The following is a 14773-nucleotide window of genomic DNA, read 5'->3' as shown; positions in this document are numbered from 1 at the left end:
TCTCTCACCCCCTTCTAAAACATTTTCTTAGACGGGCCAAAAATTTAAGACCCCCCCCCCCCCAGGACAGATCCCACTCCAGTCTGGGAACTTAATTTTGTATTGGAAAAGCTCACTCTTCCCCCCTTTGAGCCAGCTGCAACAGCAGAGTTGAAATTCCTTTCTTGGAAAACAGCCTTCCTTCTAGCCATCACTTCAGCAAGAAGAGTGTCTGAATTACAGGCCCTCATGGCATTAGAAGCTTTCATTGTCTTCCATGCGGACAGGGTTTCCCTCAGGACTAATAGCTCCTTTATGCCCAAGGTTGTGTCTAGTGTGGCCCTAAATCAGTCCATTCAATTGCTTACTTTTTTCCCTAATCCACAAAACAAAGGGGAACTAATACTACATTCTCTGGACGTGCACAGACAACTTAGATTTTATTTGGACAGAACTAAGCCTCTCAGAAAATCTGAGCATCTGCTAGTTGACTTTGCTGCAGGGGCAGAGGGGAAGGCCATTTCAAAGCAAACCATTTCCAAATGGATAGCCCATTGCATTCATTTCTGCTACAAGCACCATGGAAAACCTACCCCAAAGGGGATAAGATCACATTCCGCCAGCATCTACCTCTGCGGCTTTTCTCATAGGAATCCCTACCAGGGACATCCTAGAATCTGCTACCTGTAGCTCTACATACCTTCACCAAGCATTACCACATGCCTTTCTTTTCTAAATCTAGAGCTGGATTTGCCACTGCAGTCTTGCAGGTCGTAATAGCTGGCCCTAATGCTCTTTAGCTTCCTCCTCCCATCCTTAGCTTTGGGAATCAACCCAAATGTGATGACTGCAACAGTGAAACATGAAGAACATAGTACAGTTGTGTACACTTACCATAAATGTAGATGTTCAAGTGTATTCACCGTTGCAGTCCTGGTTGCCCTCCCTCCAGCCCCCTGACTTCTCTTGACTCTTCCTTTTCTTCTTGATTGGTATATTTATCTTTTCTGCTGTATTTGCATTTTGTTGGGGGAGTACCACACCATATAATTGCTTCCTGTTGTGGGGGAACCTGACATCTGGGGCAAGAAAAACTGATGTAATGGCATCAGCTGCATGTTTTATACTCCTGACGACCTGACATCATGGAAGAGGAGACAGCATCCAACGCAGAAATCCAAAGACTCTGGTATTCAGGCTGGCTGAGGGCTACCTGCAGGCAGATAACCCAAATGTGATGACTGCAGCAGTGAATACACTCAAACATCTACATTTATGGTAAGTGTACACAACTGTTTTTTTAGGAGTAGCCTCTGTTGCCAGGCCAAGATTTCTCCCTGCTATGCTGTAAGGCCTTATATCCTGATCTTATCCTTCCTCCCTCCATCTGTCCATATGTCTGTGTGCTTTGACAATCTTCCCAGAAGTAAGGATTTCTACAGCAAATGCTACAATGAACATAGTACAGTTTTGTTAGGAACTTATTAAATGTACAGTGGATATAAAAAGTGTACACACCCCTGTTAAAATGCCAGGTTTTTGTGATGTAAAAAAAATGAGACCACAATAAATCATTTCAAAACTTTTCCCGCCTATAATGTGACCTATAACCTGTACAATTCAATTGAAAAACAAATCTGTTAGGGGAAAAAAATATAAAAAATAAAAAACGTACAATAAGCTGGTTGCATAAACTAATACTTTGTTGAAACACCTTTTGATTTAATTGCAACATTCAATCTTCTTGGGTAGGAGTCATCAGCATGGCACTTCTTGACTTGGCAGTATTTGCCCACTCTTCCTTGCAAAAGCGCTCCAAATCTGTCATATTGCGAGGGCATCTCTTGTACACAGCCCTCTTCAGGTCACCCCACAAATTTTCTATTGGTCTGGGCTCTGACTGGGCCATTCCAAAACTTTACTTTTTTTATGGTGAAGCCGATTGTTTGTAGATTTGGATGTATGTCTGGGGTCTTTGTCTTGTTGAAAGGTGAAATTCGTCTTCTCTTCAGCTTTCTAGCAGACGCCTGAAGGTTTTGTGCCAAAAGTGACTGGTATTTGGAACTGTTCAGAATTCCCTCCACCTTGACTAAAGCCCCAGTTCCAGCTGAAGAAAAGCAACCCCAAAGCATGATACTGCCACCGCTATGTTTCACCATGGGGATGGTGTTCTTTTGGTGGTGCGAAGTATTGTTTTTGCACCAAATGTACCTTTTGGAATTGTGGCCAAAAAGTTCAACCTTGGTCTCATCAGACCTTAACACATTTTCCCACATGCTTTTGGGAGACTTGGATGTATTATTTATAAATTTTAGCCAGGCATGGATGTTTTTCTGTGTAAGAAAAGCCTTCCATCTTGCAACACTACTCCATAGTCCAGAAATATGGAGAATACGGGAGATTGTTGTCAGGTGTAGTACACAACCATTACCTGCCATAAATTCCTGCAACTCCTTCAGTGTTGCATCTCTTGGCAGCCTCCCTGACCAGTTTTAGTCTTATCTTTTCATCAATTTTGGAGGGGTGTCCAGTTCTTTGAAACGTCACTGTTGTCCCATATTTTCTCCACTTTTTGATGATTGTCATCACTGTGTTTCATGGTATATCCAATGCTGTGGAAATTTTTCGTTCCCTTCTCCTGACTCCTTTCAAGAATGAGATCCCTTTGATGCTTTTAAGCTCTCTGCGAACCATGGCTTTTGAAGTAGCAGGCAGCTGAGTAAATGTCAAGAAAATCCTACTAGGACACCTGAACATTATTTGGGGTTAATCAGAGTCTCTTAGATTGATGGCAGGTGTGTACCCAAGAAGAATGAATGTTGTAATTAAATCAAAAGGTGCGTCAACAAAGAATTAGTTTAAGGGTGTGCACACTTATGGAACCAGCTTATTGTATATTTTTTATTTTTATATTTATTCCCCTAATAGATTTGTTTGCTTTTTCAATTGAATTGTACAGGTTATAGGTCACATTAAAGGTGGGAAAATGATTTATTGAGGTCTCATTTTTTATATCACAAGAACTTGGCATTTTAACAGGGTTGTGTACACTTTTTATATCCATTGTACATGTTCAAGTAGATTCACTGTTGCAGTCCAGCTATCCTGCCACCTTCCCCTCTTTGACCTACTTTCTTTGTCCTCATAGGATGAGGTATCAGCTAATCCCTTAGCTGCAACTTTCTTCTATCAGGTTCCTTTCCCTCTTGTGTCTGTAGTTCTTCCTGGAGAGGGTCACTGGGGTGTTTCCATCTGATCCATTGGGTCTTTGATTCTGAGGTCTTATATCTGACTGAAGCCGAGACAACAAAGTTTTGAAGGTGGCATCATCTGACACCTCTTATACCAACGTTGTTGTTGTTGTTGTTGTTGTGTCTTTCGGCTTTTCCCGGTTAGGGGTCACCACAGCAGAACTCCGGTCCACTAATGATTGGCAGTAGATTTTTACGTGCCGAGTTGCCAGCTCTGATGCACAACCTTCAACGAAGGTACGCCCATTCACGCATGTCTCCACACAGAAGACGCTCTAGTTGAGAATCGAACAGGATAATGTCTTGCTGTGAGGCGACAACGCTACCGCAGCACCACCACCACAGTACATACCTCTTATACCAACAGTGTCTTTAATTCCTGAGGTGAGGGCCTCTGCCAAAAGTCCTGGGGGGTGTTAAAGCCCTAGAAGTCAGGCTACCTGTAGGTGGTCATCCCAAAAGTAAGTACTACAGAAGTGAATTTACTCTTAACATCTACATTGTGGTAGGTTCCTAATGCAACTGTACTTTCTCCGCTATCGTCTCTTCAAGAGGAAGCTCAGCTGTGTTTCTCCAGAGCTGCTGAAACAGACCCAGTATATACTGCTGGAATGGGGTCTGGGGCTTCTTCCTTAGTAGGAGGCTGGAGCTTCTTTTCCTTTTCCTTCATCATTGTCATTTTGTATGGGACTAGAGAGTCTGCTCCTCTTCTAGACTTTGGTGTCTTCAACAAAACCTCCGTTTTGTCAAATTCCACATGCAAAGTTTGAAAGGTTCTTTCCGTGCTCCTGCTGGGGTCTTTGTGGTATAGCTAGATAATGATGCATGCTTTCAGGGCATATCAATGCCTGGGGTTAAGAGTTATTGCAGAAAGTTCCTTTACTTCATCCCACTTACAGTTAAAAGTAATGATGTTGTTTGTCTATCGTCAGTGACCAGGATGTTCAACAAAGTACAGGCCTAGACATTGTGGTAGAAGTCCTGAAGGAGAAGTAATTCCTGGAAATGTTTATCGTTCACACTACCTCAGTGGCATATGGATTCTCTGCCTGCACAAACCCACATTGTCATCATCTTTCCAGAGTTTAGAATTCCTTCCTCTGACTCCTTGTGACAGGGAATCGGCTAAGCCTGTTCTATCAGTGGAAAGCTACCCCCTGTTATAGGAAGTCAGTTGTTCAATCTTTTAATGCCAGCTGTTGGAGTCCCACAGTTGAATCTCTTCAGCAGCTTGCATTGGTGGATTACTGATGTTATGTTGTCCTGTCTCGCCTTCATTCTTACTGGATGGGTTCGGAGCCGATCCTCTGCTCTGACTCAGCCGAATATACTAGCTTGAAGTCTCTAACTTGGCTCGTGGCAGGGAAGGTATCCCATCTTGTAGTGGTGTAATTCCCCAGATCTCATTTGCCACTTCACAAATTTGGATGCTTCTCTTGTTGGCTGTGGCTAAGTCCTTTAAAAAAGCTTCTTTCCCCTTTATTTAGCTATTTTTAGCTTTAATAAATTGCTTAGTAGTTAGATATTTTCTATGTAGTTTAACTGTGTGCTCTGCCTTCGAGTGCTGTTTATCTTCCTCTGTGTGCTTTTAGTAGCCATCGTTAGTCGCAAGGCCTTTTTGTTTTCTTTACGTTTTTTGTAGTGGTGTAGTTTAGTGCTAAGGTAGAAGTTAGCTTTTATACTTATATTAGCTCGTTTCAGTTAGAGAACTAATTTTCCTGTTGTGTATTCCTCTCGCTCGCAACTCTATTAGGTCCATTTAAGTTAGAGGGCCTAGTGCCCATTTAATTTAGAGGGCAGAGTTGTTTCCCCTTGCTTCTATCTTGTAGTTGTGTTTATAGTGTTTTGTAGTGTTTTATGGTGTGGTAATACTGTTTCAGACAAAATTATTTTGTGTGTGTTAGTTTTTTTATAAAGGTGTGTGTTAAGCTTTACCTGTAATTTTCTACTGTGGTTTTCTAAAATGTATAAGAAAACTAGAGAAAAGGAACCCAAGCCTTCAGGGTTCAAAAAGTATCAAAAATGCCCTCAGAAAATGTCCATCACTGATGGATATAACATTTGTGTCTGTTGTTTGGGGGCCATTCACCTCCAGGAAACTTGTACCTTTTGTCACTCCTTTAGCTCCCGTGTTCTGCAGGAGAGAAAGAATAAGCTTATACTCCAAGGGCTCCTGAAACCTTCCTTTGAGGAGGCTCTACATAGCACTTCCTCTTCCAGTAGATCCCCTTCATCAAAGAGTGACAAGGCTTCAAAACAGCCATCTCCAGCTTCTTCGGCTCAGTCGGAGCTGCTGCTAAAATTGGCTAAAACCTGTGATGGATCAGTTTCCTCGGCTCCGTAGCCCTCGGAACTGACGGAGATCATAGATTTGGACAAATCTAGTCCTTCGGCTCCAAGGTCTTCAGAGCCGAAAGAGACGTTTTTTCGGAGCTGGTCCACTGATTTGTTACCAGTCTCCCCTACCTTCAGATCTCCCATTTTGGAGAGATCTCGATCACCAACCCACTCCTCCGGGTACTCTAGGAGTGTATTGAACGATGGCATCAACAGGGTGGTGCGCAGACTTTTGAAGTCACCAGCGCTGGCTAAATTGTTTTTGGCTCTGACCCAGTCAGTTCCAGAGCCAGCTAAGACTATGACTGTTACATCCACTACGATTCATCCTCCAAGCCAAGCTGGATCTTTGGAGCCGGAATGCCAGGTACGACTTGTTGTAGATTCTTCAGGGCCAAGACCCCTGGGGGAGATTGCAGAACCGGTGCCTGCTCCGACTGTCGCGGTGCCGTCCATAGTGGCTAGAGGCGAAGCTCTCCAGTCGGCTCGGGGAGAGGGGCTTGGAACCGAGTTTCTTCGGTTCGAAGTTTACCTCTAGGAGCTTCGGCTCAGCTGAGCTCGACTCCTACATCAGCCTCTGAGCTGATCTCCTTGGAACTGGGATTCCCTCTGTTTCTTCAGAACCAGAGGTGTCCTCGAGCCGGGGATATGCCTTGAGCTGATGAGAGTGTGCTGTCCCTCCCACAGCTCTACACAAGGATACTGGTATTCTTCCACCCAAGGCACTAGCGTCTGTCTCGGCACCACCCCTTCCACAGGACAGCAGAGATCCAGAGCCTCAGCGAGCCCCATTGGGCGAGCCCCACTCTTCCGAGACCTCCCCAGAATACCCTTTTGAGGAGGCCCCTCAAAAGAGAACATGCAAGAGGAAGCATATTGACTCCCCTGATGAGTCCATCATCTCTGACACTGACCTCGAGGAGTCAGAAAGTTTTCCCACGGTCGTCCTCTGAAGATATCTCCTTTGCAGATATCCTAGAAATCCTGAAACAGATAGGCGACTGGAAATCCATCAACCCTTCTGATGAGGAGTCGGTGTACCTGAAGACTTTTGGATCTCAATCTTCAGCTTCCTGGGTGCCTCTGCCTTTTGATGAGCTACTGGACTTGGTCAGTCGAAAGGCGTGGGAGTCACCAGACACTATGGAACCAGTCACTCGGAGGCCAAGTAAGTTCTTGTCAGCACCTGTGGGAAAAGAATTTCTGACAAAAGGCATACCTGTAGATGCTATGGTGGTGGCAGCAGCCACCAAGAAGGAACTCTCTGAAACGTCCTCTTCTGTATAACCACCGAACAAGGACTCCCGGATGATGGACAGATATGGGAAGCTTTTCGTCAGCGCTTTTCCCTCAGGTCACTGAACTATATTTCACACTTTACAAGTCTGCTAAGAGATCTCCTAAAGGAGTTAGGAGATACTCTCCAAAGTTCATTGGCTGCAGGGGTGTCAGAAAAGGTCACTTCTCAGCTATCTACCTTAAATTCCATCGCTGACTCCTCCATAAGGCTAATATCCTAGGAGGCACGCCTGGATGTGCTTGTGCAACTTTGTGGAGCCCTTCAAGTCTACCTTTACCAGCACCCCTTTTGATGGTTCCTCACTTTTGGACCTAAAGTCAAGGACGCACTCACCAGATGCGAGCAGGAAGGAAAACTCTCTCTGCCGTTGGGGTACATTTTCCATTCCTTCAAGACCTTATCCTAAAGGTCAAAAGAGAGGGAAATGTGTTTCAAAAGATCCCAGGAAGTTTTTCAAGATGCACAAGGTGAATCCTTCCCCAGGGGCAGAGGGGGAGGCAATAATGGTAGATGCCATCCTAGAGGCAGAGGGGGGGGGGGCCCAAAAACCAGGGTGACCACGATTCCTTTCGTGGCCGGCCCTACCAGCACTCCTGAAAGGAGGACCGTCTGCTTTACTCTGGAGGCAGTCGGGGGTGGGGCACGTTTCTTTGTACCCAGAAGCCTGGTGAGATATCACAAGAGACAAATGGATACAAAAGTATAATATCCAGAGGCTATTCCATGCCCTACTGCCATCCTGCCCCACAGATCAGATCAATCCTGAATGTCCACCCAGTCAAAGGGAACAAGCAACTGTAGAAATTCAAAAGCTGCTAGACAAAAGAGTCATCCAAGAAGTCCCCGCGGGCCAAATAGGATTCGGACCTTACTCAAGATTCTTTTTAGTGCCAAAAAGAACAGGGAACTGTAGACCCATTTTGGATCTCAGCATGCTAAACAAATCTGTGAAGAAGTCCAAGTTCCGAATGGTGACACTGCAGTCAATTCTTCCCTTTTTTAGGGAAAGACAATTGGATGTGCTCAGTAGACCTCCAAGATGCGTACTACCACATAAAAATGGACAGAGCATCAAGGAGGCACTTACACTTCCAGTTGGGAGCCAGTCATTACCAGTTTCAAGCTCTGCCCTTTGGTTTCACTACAGCCCCCAGAGTGTTCACCAAATGCATGGCAGTAGTTATGGCTCACTTGAGATGTCTGGGATTCCAAGTGTTTCCATATCTAGAAGACGGCTCCTTACTGCCACCACCAAGCATCTACTTCAAAAGGCGAGGGACAACACTCTTCAAACTTGCTCCCAGTTAGAGATTACAGCCAATTTATAAAAGTCTGCCTTGTTGCTCTGTCAACATATTACATTCATAGGTGTAGATCTCGATACCGTCTCCATGATGGCCCAACTTCCACAGGACAGGGTTTCTGTTCTCAGACAACAAATAGTCAACCTTTTACCCAGAAACAAAAGTGAAGGCAAAGACAATTTTGAAACTCCTAGGGACCCATGGCTTCAACGATCACCTTCATTCCCCTAGCCAGAATGCATATGAGAATTCTTCAGTAACTCCTATTTGCTCAATGGTCATTGCAATAACTTCCCATGTCTCACTTAGTCAGGATCACAGACTCATGCAAGAGAGATCTCCTATGGTGGCTTCAGTCCAACCAGGTGACCCTTTGTCCTACAACTAACTACCTGTACCTACAGTGACCACGGACGCCTCCCAGGTAGGGTGGGGGGGGCATTATCGGGGAAGAACGGTCCAAGGCACATGGTGAGAACACGAGGCCCCATCTGCACATCAGTTTCATAGAGATGAGAGCAGTGCTCCTAGCGTTGCAGGCACTCCAGGACTCTGTTCCACTAGGAATTATTGCGATCCGGTCAGACAACATGTCGTAGTCTGGTACATAAACAAGCAAGAAGGAACCAGATCATACTCCCTTTGTCTAGAGGCTGTGAGAGTATGGCAATGGGCAATTTATTCCCAACATTTTCTGATAGCAACTCGTATCCCGGGGAAATCCAACGTGATAGCGGACAAGCTCAGCAGGGCGATTTTAATGCCTCACGAGTGGTGTCTGAACCAAAACATAGCAGAAGAGATCTTCTGAAAATGGGGCTAGCCTTGCTGTGATCTTTTTGCCACCCCCATGAATGCCAAATGCAGCAGCTACTTTGCCCTAATCCCCCCTTTGGGGGAGACACAGAAAGATGCACTCATTCATGATTGGACCTCGGGACTTCTGTATGCTTTTCCACCCTTTCCTCTCATACCCAAAGTCATCTAGAAAGCGAAACTTTTGGGAAGCAGGCTGATTCTCTTTGCTCCTTACTGGCCTCGTCAGATTTGGTTCCCTTTTCTCTGGCCTCACCTACAGGAGAAGCCCTGGGCTGTGGACCCAGTTCCAGACCTTCTGACTCATATGTCCAGAACTCTTCATCCTGATGTCCAAACCCTCAATTTGACAGCATGGCTGCTCCACTTCCAAACTTAGTCAGGCTTCAAGACTTCACACCAGCAGTAAAACACATTTTGGTATCTTCTCACAAGGCTTCGACCAGAAAGTTATATGCTAGTAAATGGAAGAGAGGTTCGCCTACTGGGCACAAAGGGAAAACATTGACCCTTTCTCTGCCCCATTCAGTTCAGTTTTGGAATTTCTTCCAGAACTTTTCAGCAAGATTTTATGCAGCTGCAGCTACTAGCTGCAATATCTAATTTCCACGTTGGTGAATATACTCCTAACCTGATGTCACACAAATTGTGTAAACCGTTTCTAAAAGGCACTTGTTTGAGACCTCCCATTAAAGACCTTCTTCCTCCATGGGATTTGAATTTTGTCTTGACTCACTTAACTTTACCTCCTTTCGAGTCCTCATCATCTTGTGATCTCAAATTCCTTTCTTGGAAAACTATTCTACTGGCAGACATTACATCTGCAAAAAGAGTCTCAGAATTGCAAGCTCGATCCATCAAGCCACCATACCTGATTTTCCATAGAGATAGGGTATCCCCTACATACTATAACCCATCCTTCATGCCAAAAGTTTGTTCCCAAACCAATCTGAATCAATCTGTTGAGCTCCCAGTATTTTTTCCAATCATAGCAACAAGGCAGAGTACAAACTTCACCAATTGGATGTGCATAGTCAGCTTAGGTTTTATTTGCCCAGAACTAAAGATTTCAGAAAAACAGATCAATTGTTTCCTTTTCTGAAGCAAAAAAAGGGCATGCCAATTTCAAAAATTACTCTTTCAAATTAGCTCTCAAATTGCATTACCTTTATATACTACTCAAATGATAAGAATTTATAATTCAAAGTTAAGGGCCACTCGACCAGAGCATTAGTAACATCCTCTGCTTACCTGGACAGATTGTCAATGGACAGTATTTGTGCTGCTGCTACGTGGCTAACTCCTCATACATTTATTAGTCATTACAAAGTGGATTTAGCCTCCAGGGACAGGGCCTCCTTTTGTTGCACTGTGCTCACAGGTGTTCTTCCGTGAGCCACCCAGGGAAAAGGTGCTAGGGACGCTGTCCCATCCAGTAAGAATGAAGGAGAGATAGGACAACATAACATAAAGAAGTTATGTACTTACCATAACGTTCCATGTTTGTTGTCCATCTCGCCATTCATTCTACGGCCCTCCCACCTTCCCACAGCCAAGGACTCCTAGAGGTGAAGTTTTCCTTCCTTACTAAGGAGCTCCTTTGTAGTTTTTTTCCTTATTGTTTCTATACCTGCTGTATCATTGGTAGTTTTCACAGATCATTTATAGTTGGCAGCAAACAAGATCTGGGGAATTACACCAGTGCATGATGGGATGCCAACCTGCCATGAGCCACGTTAGAGACTTCGAGCTAGTATATTTGGCCGAGTCAGAATCAAAGACTGGCTCCGAACCCATCCAGTAAGAATTAATGGTGAGATGGACAACAAACATGGAACATTATGGTAAGTACGTAAATTTTATTTTTGGGAACTTCTCTTCCACTTTATTAGTATATATTTTTGATTTTTTTCTGTTTTATTAAAATGTGTTTGTGTGTGTCTGTGTGTTAACTTTTATTTTAATATAGTTGCTATTAACTACTGCTGTTAGTTCCTCTGAGAATTCTAGCTACTGTGTTTTTATGCTTCTTACTGCTTTTAAGCAATTTTATGAGGTTTTTCTAAAATATTTTATGACTTGTACTGGAAAACACTGACTGTCTATGGTATCAGTTGAACACTAGGGACGGTATCTTGCTTGTAGAGCCGCAGTTTAATCGTGGTAGTTCTTCATTTATATATTTACTATTGATTTAACACTGCTAGAGTCGGTTTTGTCATTGAGTCACAGTTGTACTATGAATTACTTTTTTGCATTTTCTATGGAGAATTTTTTTTTCCATTTCTGACAACGGGATCTCTAAGTATATACATATTTATGCTGTTTTAAAACTTGCATGTAGAGCTGCAATTTAAGTGCCCTACTTTTTTTGTTTATCTGTTTCATTTTGAAGTCCTTATAGGATAATATTGGGATTTTTCTTTTTTTTTTCTTCATTTTTATATTTACTTCTGATTGAACACTGCTTTAGCCATTTATATCATTAAATCACAATTTTACCACTAATTACTTTATTTGCATTTTCTTTGGAATTTTTTTTTTTCATTTCTGACAATGGAATCTCCAAGTAGATGCTCATTTATATGTTTTAAAAGGTTTCTATTTGATTTAAGGGCATAGATTTGATTTTTTGTCACTATTTGGACAAGTACATTTTACTTGCTACTATGACAATGAATGCTGTTCTTTACTGCACTGTGCAGTTTGTAGAACAAGTCTTAGTACATTTTGAACTGTTTCTGCCATATGTTATGCATTTCAGCCCTAATTGTTTTGTTGGGACATAGTTTATATTTCCTAATATTGCTGCCCTTAGTCGGCCCTTAACAGTCTGTATATAATTTTGGCTGGTGTTTTCCCCTTGACTTGATGGATCCTAATATGGCTGCCCCACCCCCAACCACCACCATCAAAATCAAACCCAGTTTCACCTAAAATAAAAAAAAAAATAACAAAAGCATGCCTCAGCCCACAGTTTGTCAATCTGTTGTTGCCTTAAACACGCCCACAGACCACTAGCCTTTTTCCCTGTCACCCTCTGATGTGAGCCTGCAACCCTCTGTGGTATGGTGGGGGGAGGGGGGGTCAGACACATCCTGTAGGGTTCATCAGTATCTGGTTCAGGTACAGGAGAGCCAAACCCTTAAAGTGCAGAAGAGGTCCATGGTAAGAGACCTTAAAATCCTCTGTCCCCAGATATTTTGTCCACTAGTGTAGTTCACAGTGCAAAGAAGCAAAAACGTCATCACACTGCAGACAGTCAAGTTAGTACCATGTATAGGGCTGATGTGGTTTCTTTAGCTTAAGTGTTTCACATTCAGCTATTCTCAGAGACTCTGCTCCTGTTTAGAATGACTGTGGAGCTGTTTTCCCTAGAAATCAGTCTGTGGCTATAGATTTTAGTGGGAACTCTGATACAGACCGTAATGAACACTGTGAGTCTGTCCAATCTGATTTTTCAGAAGGTGAACAGGTTCTAAATCCCTGCGCAAGGTGTTCACCTTTCCACAGACGCTAGCTCGATGAGATGCATTTGACTGGAAGCAATCTAGAGCTGCACCAGAGATTGGCAAAGTATAGGGTCTTGTTGAAGATGGGGCTCCAAATGTTTTAGCTATCCCTGCTATGCTACTGGCCTTGTAAGATGTCTGTAAAACTACATGTAAAATCCCTTTTGGCTAGTGAGTGAACCAGTCTCCAAATCGGCTACAAAGAAATACAAGGTGTACTCTGATCTTGCAACTCTGCTCCTTTGTCAGCTGAACCTATCAACTGTCAACTCCATGGCTTGTTCTAGCCTTCCACCCACAGATAAAATTGGCTGGGGGGGGGGGGCTAGATTTAGTCTTTTAGAATTCTAAATTATTTAGGCTTTATGTGGAAGTTTATTTTACAATGTTAGATGATTTTGCTGCATCTTTGCCTGCTGAAAAGAAGTGTTATATGAATGAGATTTTAGTGTGACTTGAGAAGTGTCTTTGAAGGTGCGGCACAATTTCTAGATGAAGCTGTTTTTGTTGTATTGAGAAGGTATGCTTGGTTGCAAAACTAGAAATTTGCTGTGGATTTAAACAAATAAGATTTTGAATGCACCTTTAAGTTTTTAATTTGTGTTTGGTCCTGCTGCTACCCAGATTCTCAAACAGTGGGATGATACAGGTAAATTGATGCATGGGCTATCTAGAATGTTTCATATTTCCAGGTTCTCCTTTAACAAGGCAACCAACTTCAAAGGGCAGAAATAAGAAAATTCCCTACCTAACTAGCTTCCAAACCAAATAAAAGGGGTTCCTTTCTCAAAAAGGATCAATCCCCTCCAAAAGAATGATATGCCAAGGCTGTATCATCCTGACCCTCCTTCCCTTTCCTCTTCTTCCAGGCTTTCCCTAAACCCAGCAGCCTGGCCACAAATAGTGTCAGACAAGTGGCCGCTGAAAATAATTGAGAGGATACTCTTGGCAGTAGACAGAAACTCCTCCTCCCTTCAGGGGAATCTTCCCACACCTGCCAGTCCAGACACATCTACAGTCTATGGTACTCCTTCACATGTTGCAAGCAGGGTTTATAGAACCAGTTCCTGCACCACAAAAAAAGGAAAAGGATTTTACTCCAGGATCTTTCTAGTACCCAAAAAGGAGATGTTGCGGAGACCAGTGTTAGATTTGTCTTGTCTAAATAGCTTTCTGAAAGTACTCAAATTCAAAATGTTTACCCTGTAGACTGTCCTACTGCTTCTTCCAGACAACTGTTTCATGGTGACTTTAGATCTGAAAGCTGCTCATCACATTAAGATTGCTCTCAAATTCAGGAAATGTCCAAGATTTGCAATGTCTGGCTTACATTATCAGTTTTGTGCATTACCCTGTTGGCTATTCACAAAGTTCCTTGCTCCAGTGGTACTTACTGCAGGACTATATTGTAACTCACCTGGGCTTCAAGTTGAACCTACAAAAGTCCTGATTTACACCCTCACAAAAAAGTTTTTCATGGGGTGTATGCTAGGCTGTTCTTTTTTCTGTGTCTTTCTATAAGAAGCTACATTTTTGACTTATCAGAACATTTTCAAGAATTTCGCTGTTCAGGAATCACCTCCGCAAATTTCTGAAACCCCTACAGACAGACTTCAGTGGTACTTAAACATTGTTGGTTCCAGCACCTGCATCCATCAGGTACCAATTTGTGAAACCAAAGTTACAGTGGTGGAGGAATTAGATGTCTGTCAGTCTAGGCCTACCTGATTCCCTCCAGACCTCAGTTCAGTCAATCTAGAAAAACTCACCAGATTTTATATAATGAGCAGTGTCCAGGGGAGTACATGTGTAAGGCTAATAGGGGCCTTCAACCACTTCAAAGCACATAAATGGCAAAGAAATGTTTACAGTGATTCAGGCTTTAAAAGTTCTTCATCACTTCTCTCCAGATCCACTTTTAGTGGTCGCAGACAACACCACAGTCATGTAGTAGCTGAACAGAAAGGGGGTACAAGGTCATGCCCTGTTTGCCAGTCGACAATGATGGCCTGGGAGCTAGCTATACAACATTCTCTGGTGCTCCAGGCCTCATACATTCTGTCAGAGCAAAACATAGTGGCAGACAAACTAAGCATATCCTGGATGGGCACTCATGAGTGGAAACCCAGGGCAAAGGTCTTCTAAGATTTTGGCTAGATGTGGGGAGCACCCAAATAGATAAATAGATCTGTTCACCTCCTTTCAAAACAGTTGGAAAAATTCTGTTTGAGACATCCGTACAGCCATGCTTGGAGGACATACACATTCTCATTC

General features: G+C 43.2%; 1 protein-coding gene across 1 annotated transcript in view; it reads left to right on the top strand.

The window, feature by feature from the left end:
* Positions 1 to 14773, top strand: part of BEND5 (BEN domain containing 5) — a 639378-nt gene that overhangs the window by 465271 nt on the left and 159334 nt on the right. The window lies entirely within an intron of this gene.

The sequence above is a fragment of the Protopterus annectens genome, chromosome 10.part0, assembly GCF_019279795.1.
Source record: "Protopterus annectens isolate FY-2018-M chromosome 10.part0, PAN1.0, whole genome shotgun sequence".
NCBI classification, from domain to species: Eukaryota; Metazoa; Chordata; order Ceratodontiformes; family Protopteridae; genus Protopterus; species Protopterus annectens.
This window is presented reverse-complemented; position numbering and strand designations above follow the sequence as displayed.